At 49.4% G+C, this 12,519-nt stretch overlaps 1 long non-coding RNA gene across 2 annotated transcripts; it reads left to right on the top strand.

The window, feature by feature from the left end:
• The first annotated feature begins 6,728 nt into the window (after window positions 1–6,728).
• Window positions 6,729–11,643, top strand: LOC115494245 (uncharacterized). Of its 2 annotated transcripts, none has more exons than XR_012054648.1 (3): window positions 6,729–6,917; window positions 7,446–7,552; window positions 11,409–11,643. It is a non-coding gene; the product is annotated as an uncharacterized lncRNA (long non-coding RNA). The 2 variants fall into 2 exon arrangements; XR_003959164.4 differs by having other exon boundaries at window positions 6,733–6,917; window positions 11,450–11,643.
• Window positions 11,644–12,519: the final 876 nt, after the last annotated feature.

Below are 12,519 nucleotides of genomic sequence, written 5' to 3'. Positions count from 1 at the left end.
ACTCATGGGGAGCAAATTTTAATCCCCGCAGAGCCAGGCTAGACTCTGGACAAGAACATTCCATCCAGTGGTTCAACAGCTCACCAAGGTATCCAAAGGCATGTAGGCGTAGAAGAAAGCACTGGTGTTACAACACCAGAAATTAAAGACGCATTCTGGAGAAGCTTGTTAACAATCTGCCCATTCTGGCAGTGGATCTGCAGGTATAAGGCGAATGCTCTACACACAGGTGTTCCATGTTTTTAAAAAGATCAGATTCCATTAAGAACATCTACTAAACACAGCAGCCATAACACAGGCAGCAATATATTTTCTACGCTAATCTCTGAACAACATTCAAGCCATTTCAGCAACATTCTTCATGCTAATTTTCCCTTTTCTCCTCTTCTTGGTTATGAGTCAGCGGCTAGGCTTGAAACCCCTAACCTTCATCGCTGAGGAATGATGTAGACCTCACTCTGGCAAGGCCTTAATCATCTGTTAAAGAACAGAAAAGAGACAGTCAAGCACTGAGTTTCCCATAACTCCCGTTTTATCCCCGGCTCATATAACCCACTGTCATCGGTCAGTGAGGTGTTTCATGCAAGGATTTCTGTGGTGGGCAGGTGAGTGCAGTGGGTGCTGGGAGGCAGGGGTGGCTGGAGCTGTGAGCCACATCCCAGGGCTGCTGGTGTCCAGGGCTGGCAGCAGAGAGGAGAGAGGCAGGCGGTGCTCCCAGGCAGGCACAGCTGGTTCACTGTAGCACCCAGCCTGTGGCTGTCCTGGGAGAGCTGCTGGCATCTTTCCCCTTGACAGAGGCATCCCCTTCTCTCATCCCCTTTTGCCATCCTGTGCCAAGGTGGTCTCATTCAACTGACTGCATACTCTGGGAAAGTGGAGATGGATGGACCCTGGCCGGTAATCAGTACCCTGGCTGGGCACTAAGCCAGTCAGGGAGATGGCCTCAAAGGCCCTGAGTGCCCAGCTCACTCTCCCCTGGGCTGCAGTGTGGAGGAGCCCTCTTTGGCTCATCAGAAATCCCCTCAGATCTGCAAGACACCCAGCTATCACCTGAAGCAATTGGTTTTGGGCCTGCCTGTCACATACTGTCCCCTCTGATTTCTGTGCTTAGCTCTCTGCACGCTGGAGGCAGGAGGATTCACATCCTCACTCCCTGGGTAATTACAGCCCTACAGCACTCTGCAGTATCCCCAGGACACCATCCCACAGCCCCACTTCCAGGCGAGCCCCAGGCACCCAGCTTGGCTTGAGCTGCTCTGAGGGCAGAGTTGTTATGAAAATGTCCTGCACTTGCGTAAGAAGAGAGGATTGGCAGAGATCTCCTGGCCTGGGCTGGCAGCCCCATCGCATCCTCTTGCTCAGAGACTTCCAGTCCCACACCAAGTTGCCTCCTGGCCTCACTGCTGCTGTTGAAAGGCTGTTCCAGATCTTTGCACAGGCAGGTGGGAAGCTCCTTCTAATTTCCATCCTCAGTGTACCCATGGCCCAGCCTGTGATAACTCATTCTTGTGCCAGCACTGTCCTCGGGCTTAAATTCAATGTCAAAACTCTTTGTTAACACAGAGTTAATGTTGCTTGGTGATAGCTCATTCATCCCCAGAACATTATGTTCATCAAAACGCAAACTTGTGGAAAAACAGGACATTTAGAGCTAAAGAACATGCCCAGGCAACCTTACTTGTGCACCTTCTGAGCTGGCAGCTGCCAGAGGGACTGTCAGCTCTCTGTCTGCATTCACTGCGCCAAGTAGAAAGTGTTCTGTGATGATCACTGGGAGCGTCACCCGGGACCAGAGGGGGTGAGCAGGGAGGGGAGAGCCAGGCCCTTGGGGGCAGATGGGGTGGGGATTTTAGCTGCCAGCTCTGGGATGAAAGGCAAAGTGTTTCTGCCCATGGGATACCGGGTTCTTTCAGTGCACCACTTTCAAGGACAGAAGGAGATTACATGTGATTAGGATGTCCTGGGGTAAAGATTTCACCAGGCACTCCACTCTGCAACAGCACCGAAGGCAGCAACTTTCTGGCAAGTGTCAGCTCATAAAAACGCAGCTGTGTGGCATCAGTGCTTTGGGATGAGCTCACCAGTGCTCACCTGACCCACTGCACTGCAGAGTCACTGGGGAGGGGGAAAGCCATCTCCAGCAGCAAGTTTAGGTGGCCCAGCAGGTTTGGCACAACCACAGCTGGGGAAGACTCCTGCGATTTTTGGCAGCATCAGGCTGTTTGCCCATTTGTGCAGTTGAAATTATGCTGTTTCTACCACAGAGGCTGCTGTGTCTAAGGTGAAGGATGCTATGAGGCTGCCATGAGCTTCAGCCCCATCCCAGGCTCCATATTAAGGGAATTCAGACCAGAATTGCCAGCGTGGCTATGGAGATGTAACAGTGCACAAGAGCCAGGGCTGAAAATTTTGGAAATTTTAATACATGGTGATTGCATAAGTTTCAAGCACAGAAGCAAAGAATGGCCAGGGGGGGCTCCCTCTGTGCACCACTGCCCTGTTACCCATGCTGCTGCCATTTCCAGCTCACCTTTCTCACTGCATTAAAACATTAGTGCTTTAGAAACTGCTAATTTAAATTTGTTTAAAACAAGTTTTCTTACAGTGTTTGCTGCTGGGTACATATTTTCTAAAGAGTGACTTACAGGAAGCTCAGTATCAAGGACAGCCACAAATCCTGCCCTAGACAGGCTGCTCAGAATCCTTCTGTCCAGCCAGGCTTTGTGCTGGGCTCCTATCTCCAGAAGTTTTGAGGGAGCAAGTAGCATTTCTCAGATTTATTTTCTGCTTTCTGAAGTTTTTTGTACGTGTACTGTGTGCAGTACCTGCCTTCTTGCTGACCCAAAAGGGCAGCTGGCCATACTTGCCACAGCAAGGATATGCAGATGATGGGAGCTGATCTGGGGGAAGCAAAGGTCTGTCAGCTGGCAGGCCTGGAGGGCTCCACTCCAGAAAAAGGAGATGGGGAGCAAGCAAAGAGTGATTTCTTAGGTGGCAGCTGCTCCTCAGACAGAGCCAAGGCTTCTGTGACAGATGCTCGCTCTGCCTGCAAGGCTGGAGGAAACGAAGCCCCAGGTGACCATGATGCTGAGAGAGTTCCTGGAAAACATAAGCATCCTTGCTAAAATGAGGCCCGGCAATGATGCAAAAGATTTTCTAGGAACTCTTGAGTATCTAGGTGAGACTGCAAACTGCCCTGAGGATGTGTAGTGGAGATCATTATGCCAGCCTGTCTGGGAGGAGGAGCTCAACCAGCTGAGTGGGAAGGAAGCACGTGAACCTGCAGAATGCTACTTGGTGCATCTCTGGACTCACCTGCCCCGATCCAAGGACTTGCTGCTTCCAGTGAGGCACTGGGCAGGAAACATGTGCCACTTTCCTCCAGGCAGAACACCTGGCCACGGCTGGACTCCCTAAAGCCCTGTCTAGAGAAGCTTCCATGTGGAGAATCAATAAATAACCCAGGAACTTTTGGGTCTAGTAAGAGGGCCCAGGAACAAGTTCCCAACTCATATGCACTCAGCTTGAATAGTGGAAAACTACCCAGAAAGCAGACAGCACTGTGGAGTGTGAGGAACATAAGGATGGAGAGTGCAAAATGAGAAAGGATCCGTGCTCTGTCAAACAGGCAGAACACGCTTATGGATACAGGCAGTTGGATCTGCTTGCCTCTGAAACAGAAGAAATGCATCAAATCCTGATGGGATACACCCAGTAGTGCTGAGTGAGCCAGCAGAAGTCATTGCAAGGCCACTCTCGAAAACTCTTGATTGGTCATAGCACCTGGGAGAAGTATCTGAACACCTGGGGAAAGCAAACATCTCTCCTGTCCTCAAGAAGGGCAAGAAGGAGGATCCAGAGTCAGTCAGCTTCACCTTGATTCCTGAGAAGATGATGGAACAGGTAATCCCGGAAATAATTTCCAGGCATGTGGGTGACAAGAAAATCATCAGGAATAGTCAGCATGGATTCACCCAGGGGAAGTCCTGCTTGATCAACTTGATAACCTTCTATGATAAAATGCCTCACCTTCAACAGGGCCTTTGACACCGTCTCCTACAAAATGCTCACAGACAAGTTGCTGATGTATGGGCTGGATGAGCAAGCAGTGAGGGGCTGAAACCTGGCTGAATGGCTGGGCACAGAGGGTGAGCAGTGGCACAGTGTCCAGTGGGAGGCCAGTACCAGCACTGACTCCTGGCTGATGGAGGCCCTGAGGTGATTCCTCAGCAGGGGCAGGACAGACCAGACGACCTCCAGACCCTCCCTTCCAACCTCAGCCGCTCCGTGATTCTGTGAAACCACTTCCTGGGAATGGTCTCTGATGAGTGCCACCCCAAGCCCTGCCTGAGCTTTGTCTCGGGCAGCAATAGCTGAATTGGGCTAAGACTGCAGCAGCTGTGTGACAGGACAGGTGAGTGCAGGTCCTCAGTCTGCCCAGTGTCCCATGGCTGAGTATGCTGGCACAGACACGTCACGGCCTCAGCAGATGGCAGGCTTAGCCTCCAACAAGGACCCAGGAAGAGGTGGAATGAAGGAAGGATGAAGTTGGTATGGGAGAAAAGGACATGATGGACAGGGAAACTCTCTGCAACTAGCTCTGCTTCTCATCAGGAGCTGTTCCCTCCTGCCATATGGCTGTGTGCCTTGCCTGCTGGGGAAAAAGGAGTGTCCAGGTATGTGATATGGGGGAGAAACGGTGGCAAGACTGCAAGATGTGCTGTGACTAGCTAACACTACTGCTGCTGAGCTTCGCTCTTTGAGAACTACTGCACAAGGGGGACGATGAAGTAACCCTGGGAGATAAGCTGTTTGCAGTACAGTGAGAGCAAGGCAGCTAGTGAGTTCTCCCTGCTGATGTTGTAAACACATCTAAAAAAGTACTTCCCTGAACATGATGTTTACCTGAAACTTGGGAGCCTTGCCCAGAGGGATCTGCTCCAGATGCTATGAAAACTCTGGGAGACAATAAAGGCGCAAGTGCTGCTGAAATCTGAAAAGCCACCCAGAGTGGTGCAGCCCCAAGCCTGTTAACTCTGAAAACCTCTCAGCATGTTTCAGTCTGTAATGAATTCCAGAGGGGTTCACGGTGCACAGGCTTGGTGCATCTCTGATGTTACACACTGTGAAAACACTTGTAGCAGGCCGTCCTTCCACACTTTGCTGTGCTTACCCACAGGGCTCCTGGCAGACTCTGCCATCCCTAGAAACCCAACAGCAGACTACTTGTCCAGCACTGCATTTTATCCTGGCTGGATTTGCCTCCTTCCTCTTCAGCTGGCCACAGCCCCAGGCCCCTCTCCCCCAGTCTCTTTCTCATCCCTGTCAGGCAGCAGCTGCACGTATGAATTAGCTTCCCCTCCGATGGGCATTTCAAACCTGAAAAAACCCTCCGACTCCAATTCATCAGGAAGATCACATTAAGCCCATCTAATCTCGCTGTCTGACAGGGTAACTGCACTGGCGGACTGGGGGGGCGTAGTAGATGTGATACATCTTGACTCTGAAGCTTTTGATAGAGTGAAAGGCACAAACAGTGAGGAAAAAAACACAGTTGGAATTTCCAGAAGATGCACACAATTGCCAAAAAGTATATACAGCTGCTCTGGGGAGATTGCACTGTCAGGGTGGAAAGACACTTTTCAGCGGGGCTGTGGAAATCAGTAGATTCATTTTCATCACTGAGAGCTTAAGCTGTGTGGTAGAAAAAGCTTTTTAACTATAGAGCAATAAAATGCTGGACTAGATTGGCCAGGGAGCCTTGTCACTGTAGGCTGTTGAGAACAGGTTCAACAAATATCTGTCAGGAATGAGTTGTGCTTACTTAATCTTGTCGTCAGGTCAGGAGGCTGAATTACATGATCGCCCGAGGTCTGGTCCCAATTTCATTTCCCCCAATTAAATTAAATAAACCTCAGAAATCATTGTCAGAAGCAAGCTGCAGCAAGCTATACTTACTGCAATCCCCCCACCCTCAGTCAAGTGTTAGATCAGCACTAATCCCATCCAGGTGTAAACCAGGTTCAAGACCTACCACTCTTTCTCCAACATGAAAACGAGCACGATGAACCCTTTCAGTTCCACTGCAGAGGCATGTGGCACATTTAGTTCAGACTGGCTTTTGTGTATTTCTCCAAAGAACTCAGCCTCTTCTGAGATGCTGGTTTTAAACTTCCTTTCTGAGAGAGCTTGTGAGAGCAGGCATTGTCTGGAAGAAACACCAAGAAGTTACCTGCATAAAGATCACAAGACTTTAGACTGATCTCTTACCCTTGAAGGAAAAACTCTTTGGGGGATGGAGCAGAAAAAATGTGGGCTTGTGGACCTGTGTTCAGCACATCTTTTCTTATAATGCTGTGCTTGTCGTGCTAACCTGCTCTGCCTGCCAAGGAAGCACAGCAAATTGCAGGGAGAGGTAAATCTGTGCAGCCTTAAAAAGAGCCAAACTCAGAAGAGAAAAGGACTGCCCAACTAAATTGTGGCTGAGCTCCTTCCCTTCTGTAATGGCTGTGCACATCCATGTGTATAAAATGGGTTTTTAGAGAGAAGTTAATCCATTCCAGCCTTTTTCTAAGCTCAGGAAGGCTCCATGTCCGCTCATATGGAGAGCAAGAGTAGGCACGGAGACAGACTCTGTTATTCCAGCTCCCCCCCACTGCTGCCAGCCCCAAGCCCACCTCTGAATGTGAGTGACAAATTGTACATAGCATCCTAAATAAGATTAACGTAATGATCTCTTTAAGGCTGTTGTCTTTGTGATCACGTCACATCGGGGCTTCATAATCATCTCGTGAATGATGAATGCGCCCAGATCTGTCTCTTCTTCTGTCATTTCTAACCAGCAAATCTCTGTGTGTAAAAGACATTCCTGTTAGCAGGAGCAAAGAACAGGACCTCGCACTTCTCTGCTTCAGACTGTGAGTAATTCTCCTAAATGCATTTAATCAGCAAACTTCCTTTTCATGCTGCTTTTTGCTGAGTTAGAGCCATTACTGCAAGCAGAATTATTCCCAAGGCCAGTGACATTCCTCCATAGTGGCAGTTCCCTTTTGACTCCACACATCATCTGCCACTCCCCAGCATTTTACTCACCTAAAATTCTCCTACTAATTCCTTTCACTTCAGCTTATCTAGCTGCCTTCCAGCCCTTACTGCAACAAATGCCCTACTGAAATCCAACTAGATTAGATTTACCAATTTCTTTTTTCACCCAGGTAAGGGAAGGGACGTAAAGAAAAGGATCAAGTTAAGGGCACACAGTGCTTTTGTTGATAAACCCATTTTGTATTTGATTCCATTTTCCACTTACTGCTGTAGCTTTAATTCTGTTTTCCTTCTGTAATTTGTTCTTAACCTTATACTCTGTTGAGACTAGACTAATGGGCTTGCAGCTGCCCAGAGTACTTTGTTTTCTCTCTTCCTGAAATATAGCTCCTTCTTCACAGCCCTGACATGCTTACTCTGAAGTTGATGGATATGCTGCAAATCTTTGCTCTCAAAACTGCTGCTTCCCTAGATGGCTTTGAAAAAAGAAAAACCCACAAATATCAAGGTAAGGTGGTGAGCTCCAGTCTTGCTTTTACAGAGCTTCTCAAGGTTTGCTTTTGCCTTAATACATCAAGTTACTGTTCTCCACCCTTTCTTCTATCCTCTTCTCCCACCTTTTTCAGCATCATCCTTCTTATTGAGAAATGACACAAGGCAGCTGTAAAGACCCAGAGGTGTTTTAGCAGCACTGTGGTGAGCACTGAAGGTGGTGTGAGGAATGCATCACCCGAGCACCCACCCCTCTGCTCTCCTGGTGAGCCAAAAGCCACAGTTTAGGCTATCACAGGGGCAAGTTTCTCAAAAATGGGGGGGCTGAGAAGTGACCAGCTTCTGAAAGAGAACAAAAATCCCCTGAAACTCATCACAGATTCTCCGACTGCAAAGAAACATGCAGACACCTAAGCCAAGAATTTAAAGGAGTTATTAAAGTCTCTCTGCTTCTGAAGGGGTGAGGATTTTGTGTAGGGAGGGAACTCTTACATGCTGCAATATAGTTTGAAATGACATTTCAGTGATTGCTGCTGTTAAAAAAAACATGGGTGTCAGCTTAAGGAGTCACCCCCAAACCAACCAGATCTTGCTGTTAGGAGATTCATCTGTAGTATAAAATGGGACAAGTTGTGCTACAGAGGGTGGCAAGCCAGCTGGAGAAGAGACATTGGTGCAGAAAGGCTTTACAGATGCTAATGCTGCTGTCAGCACAGATGTATTTCCACGGGGCCAAACAAGCATGCTGCCCTTCTGGCTCCCAGCGTTGTGAAGATACTGAACATTGGCTCATGGCAGATGAGCAGCACAAAAACACCGACCCACACAGAAAGTCAGGTGGGAAGGGATTTCTAGAAGTCTCTAGCCAAATTATAGCAGGGTAAGTCCAAAGCTAGACCAGCTTGCTTAGGGCCTTGCTCACACAACTTCTGAACATCTCCGAGGATGGAGATATCCCAAATTTTTAAGGCACATTTTCCCCTACTAAACTGTTCTCAAGGGGAAGAATTTTTTTTCTTACACACATTGAGAATTTCTTTGTTTCAACATTTGTCCCTTGTTTCTTGACCCTTGTTTGGTGCCTTCTCAGAGTCTGGCTTCCTCTTCTCTACAGCTTTCCTTTAGGTAGGAGCAGACAGCAACTAGACACCCCCCTCCCCGGTCTTCCCTGTTTAACAAACCCAGCTCCCCAGCTCTACCCAGCTCTGTGCTCTACCCTCCACCGTGGGGGCCTTTTTCTGGCTATGCTGCAGCTTGGGTGTAATCTCCCAGGTGGGGCCTCACACCATTCAGGTGGATGGGAATAATAATTTCCCTTGATCTGCTGACTACATCCTTGCTAATGCAGCCTAGGGGGCCTTCATTACTTGAAGGGCTCACTGCTGAATCATGTTGAAAATGCTTCTTGATAATTTTTGTGGGGATCTAATGAAATACAGTGGTTATTGCCACAGAGAACTTATTGCCCTACTAGAGCAGGCTTTGCCTCTGCCCATGTGCTGTGCTTTGGCCATGCCCACTCAGGAGAGATCCTCTCAGGCACTTCTGATGTAACTGTGATTTTTGCCCTGTGCTGAAGGTCCTCAGCCACTCTTGCTGTCCTGACACATCCAATTAGTGATACTTTTTCCTCCTTCAAAATAATGGGATTTGTATTCATGGCACATTGGCCAGAAGTTTCAGTAACTAACTGCCCTGACTACACTACAGTGGTGAAATGAATTCAGCCTGGAGCCAAGGCTGACCCAGTCACAGTTTGTTACAGGGACCCACCTCCAAGTTCCCAGTCCTCCCAGTTTCTCCCAGTTTCAGAGAAACTTACTTCTTTCACTGAAAAAGGATTGCATTGTTGCTGCATGTGCTTCCAATTCCAGAGTGTATCCCAGGTGTGTGGTTTCTGCTCCTTGCTCTTAACAGAGCAAGATGCCACTATAATGAAATGATTCAGGCGACCAAGCATGTGCAGGATAACACGCATCTGTAACTCTCCATTACCGTGTATTTCTAAAAGCTTAAACAACACTAAGCAGAAAAGTTACCAAGCAGGGGAAAATGCAATCTATTTCCATGCAGCAGGAGAAAAAAACCCCAAAAAACCCCAAAAAAAACCCAACAAAAAAAAACAAACAAACAAAAAAAAAAAACAACCAAGAATGACGTGCTGAAATGCTCTTTGCTGTGTGCTGCCAGGGGATTTAATCAGCCGATTGCCAAAGAGATGTCAGTTCCCTGAAAAGAGTGAGGACAACACGCCTTACTGAGAAATGTACTCTCAAGATTAAAATACCAGCTGCAGAATAAACCAAATATTGTCCTACAAGCAGCTATAAATTTGGGTGAGAATGAACAGCCAGCACCCTTAAAATGTGTGTCACTATATCATCACAGCTTCCAAGTCTATCTGTCCATCTCTGCCTACTGGTCAGTACCCCCAACAAATTCAGGTACCACTTGAGCCAGCTTAATGAGGCCATCAGGCCTCCTTAGGCCAGGTTTAGCAGCCCTAGGAGCCAGCCAGGCAGGATCCTGTGACATAGAATAAATACCACCTATGTTACTGGGACAGCCACCATGAGCAGTGCAGTGTACACACAGGCAGCAAACAAAAGGTGTTCAAGCACAAGAGAGCACAGTGGCACCACGGGAGGATGGTCTGTAATCACAACTGAAGGGCCAGGGGTGTGTGCTTTGTGTTGGGGTGGTGAAAAAAGAGAGAACTGGAGAAATCAGGAGAGTAGATAAAGAAGGAAAGCGCTGAGGTGGGAACGTGACAGTCAGATGTGATTGTGGAGGAGGCAACAAGGATGGGGGATGGAACAGGCAGCCAGCGTGGAGGTGTATGTTTGCCACTCTCCCGGGCCAAAGCTGCACAGCAGAAGTTGTTATAAGGTTGTGAGAGAGCAATTGTCGTGGTAACCGGCTGGCTTTCTCCACACATTTTCTTTTCTGAGCTTGTCAGGAGCTGGTGCCCTCAGCAGGAGGTGGGAACCTGGCTGTGTTATTCACATGATTCTGTTCCCAGGAGGGAGGCCCCGCTAACCTCCCCCTACCACCTGCTCCAGGGCTCTGTTACCTCCTGCAGTCACTTGGCATTGCTGCTGGCTTATTTCCTTGCTGCAGAGCTGTGAACATCTCTGTCACCCACTCCCCAGCTCCCAGCCTGGGCTGGCAGTGCTGCCGGGTGAACCCCACGGCTGGTGCAGCCTGGCCACCCCTCCTCACACAGCTCCAAGCAAGTTGGATAGATGGAGGCTGTACCAAAGCTGGCCTTTCCAAAGAAATGAGCTTGTCTGGAGACTGGCCTGGGCATCTCCACTACACACATCACGTTACCAGCTCTCAGCCAAGCCTGTCTCTGTGCATGAGCACAGCGTGAGGAGGGCACTTCTTCACCCCATGCTGCACCTCCTGCCCCCCACACCAGTGGTTTTACACAGGTTTTTATTCACCACACTGTTTAGCTGAGCCCAGCCTGTCAGTATTACGAAATCCTAGAAGCCCTAAACATGTGGGACACAGGCATGTCTCTCCAGGAGAAACCCACAGTGGCAAACAGGGTGCTCTTCCCTGGTGTGGAAAGGAGCAAGAGCTCCCAGCATAAGTCAAGGAAGGGAACAGAGAGCTGGGAAAGAAGGTAAAGAGATCAGCTGTACTCTCCAGAGACACACACCCGTGTTTCTCTGACTTTGCCGCCTCCGAAGGAAAGGAGATAAGACAAATCAAGGTCTGTGGCAGATGTTAGTCACGCTGCCTCACGTGCTGCTGAAGGGTGCTCGGCAGTGCAGGGTGGGAGGGGGAGCAGAAAACTCCAGGCACCCTAAGAAAAATTAACCACTTTGTCCCAATCCTCAAGTGACAATTTCCCTTGCCAGGCCAGCCCTCTTCGAGGAGACTCACTCCTGTTTCTTCCTAGGCAGCATGAAGGGAGGAAGGTGGCTATAAAGGATACTTTGAGGAAGAAGAGAGAAGTAAGAGAGATGTCAGTGCCAGGCTGGAGCTACTCTTCCAAGGCATAAGATTGAATACATTTGCTGCGTTGCAGAACGAGGAGAGAAATGTCACCTTCAGAGGTGATCTGACAATCACAAAAATAAATTACATAGAGGAGAGGAAAAAAAAAAAAACAACCACAACAAGATGAGCATTTGTGAATATTCATGAGCAAGTCAAAACCCCCAAATTAACAAGGAAATTAATTTCCAAACTGATTAGGCTGCCAACTCCTTTTATTTAAATAAATCAACAATTGCCTTCATGTGACTCCTGCTGAAGAACGGGGAGCTAATCCTGACTCCTCCCAGGAGGAAGTTTGGTGCCGCCTGCGATGACCAGTGCCCCAGCCCGTTCTGGGGACAGGCGGGCGCTGTGGCCGGAGCCGCCGGCAGGTTTCCCTCTGCCCGCTGCTCCGGATGCTGCGGTTTCACCATCGCCCGAGCCCATCTAACCGCTGGCTGCTCTGCTTGTGCTGTCCCTGGTCCCACCCTCTTACTCATGCTGGCTCGGAAAAGCTGTTCCAGCATGCCAAGCTGGCAGAAAACTCACGCAACAATTAAAAAAAAAAAAAAAAAAAAGAGGTTTCTGTCAAGTCAGAGCACTAAAAAGAGCTCAGCCAAACGCGCGGCGCGCAACACCACAGGTGAGGAAGGCAACCTAAGCTGACCTGGAGGTGGGCCCAGCGCCAGAGTTAACCCTGCTGCGAGTAGCGGAACCAAGCGCAGCTCATCCCCGGGCGCCTGCAGCGGAGCGGAGCAGCGGCTGCCAGCGCGGCTCGGCGATTTTAGGGGTGTCTGCAGCCCGGCGATTTTAGGGGTGTCTGCAGCCCGGCTCAGCGGCTCGGTGCAGAGTCCCGCTGGGGCAGCCTCGCCGTGCCCGCGGCTCCGGGCACTGAGCGCCCGCGGGGAAGTGCCAGAGGAAAGCCGGGTGGGCTGAGGCGGTGACACTGAGCTCTCAGCGTCTGGCAGCGAGGGTGAGCTGCTGCAGCCC

Source organism: Taeniopygia guttata, chromosome 1 (assembly GCF_048771995.1).
Source record: "Taeniopygia guttata chromosome 1, bTaeGut7.mat, whole genome shotgun sequence".
NCBI lineage: Eukaryota > Metazoa > Chordata > Aves > Passeriformes > Estrildidae > Taeniopygia > Taeniopygia guttata.
The sequence above is the reverse complement of the archived record's forward strand: the minus strand, read 5'-3'. Positions and strand labels throughout refer to the sequence as shown.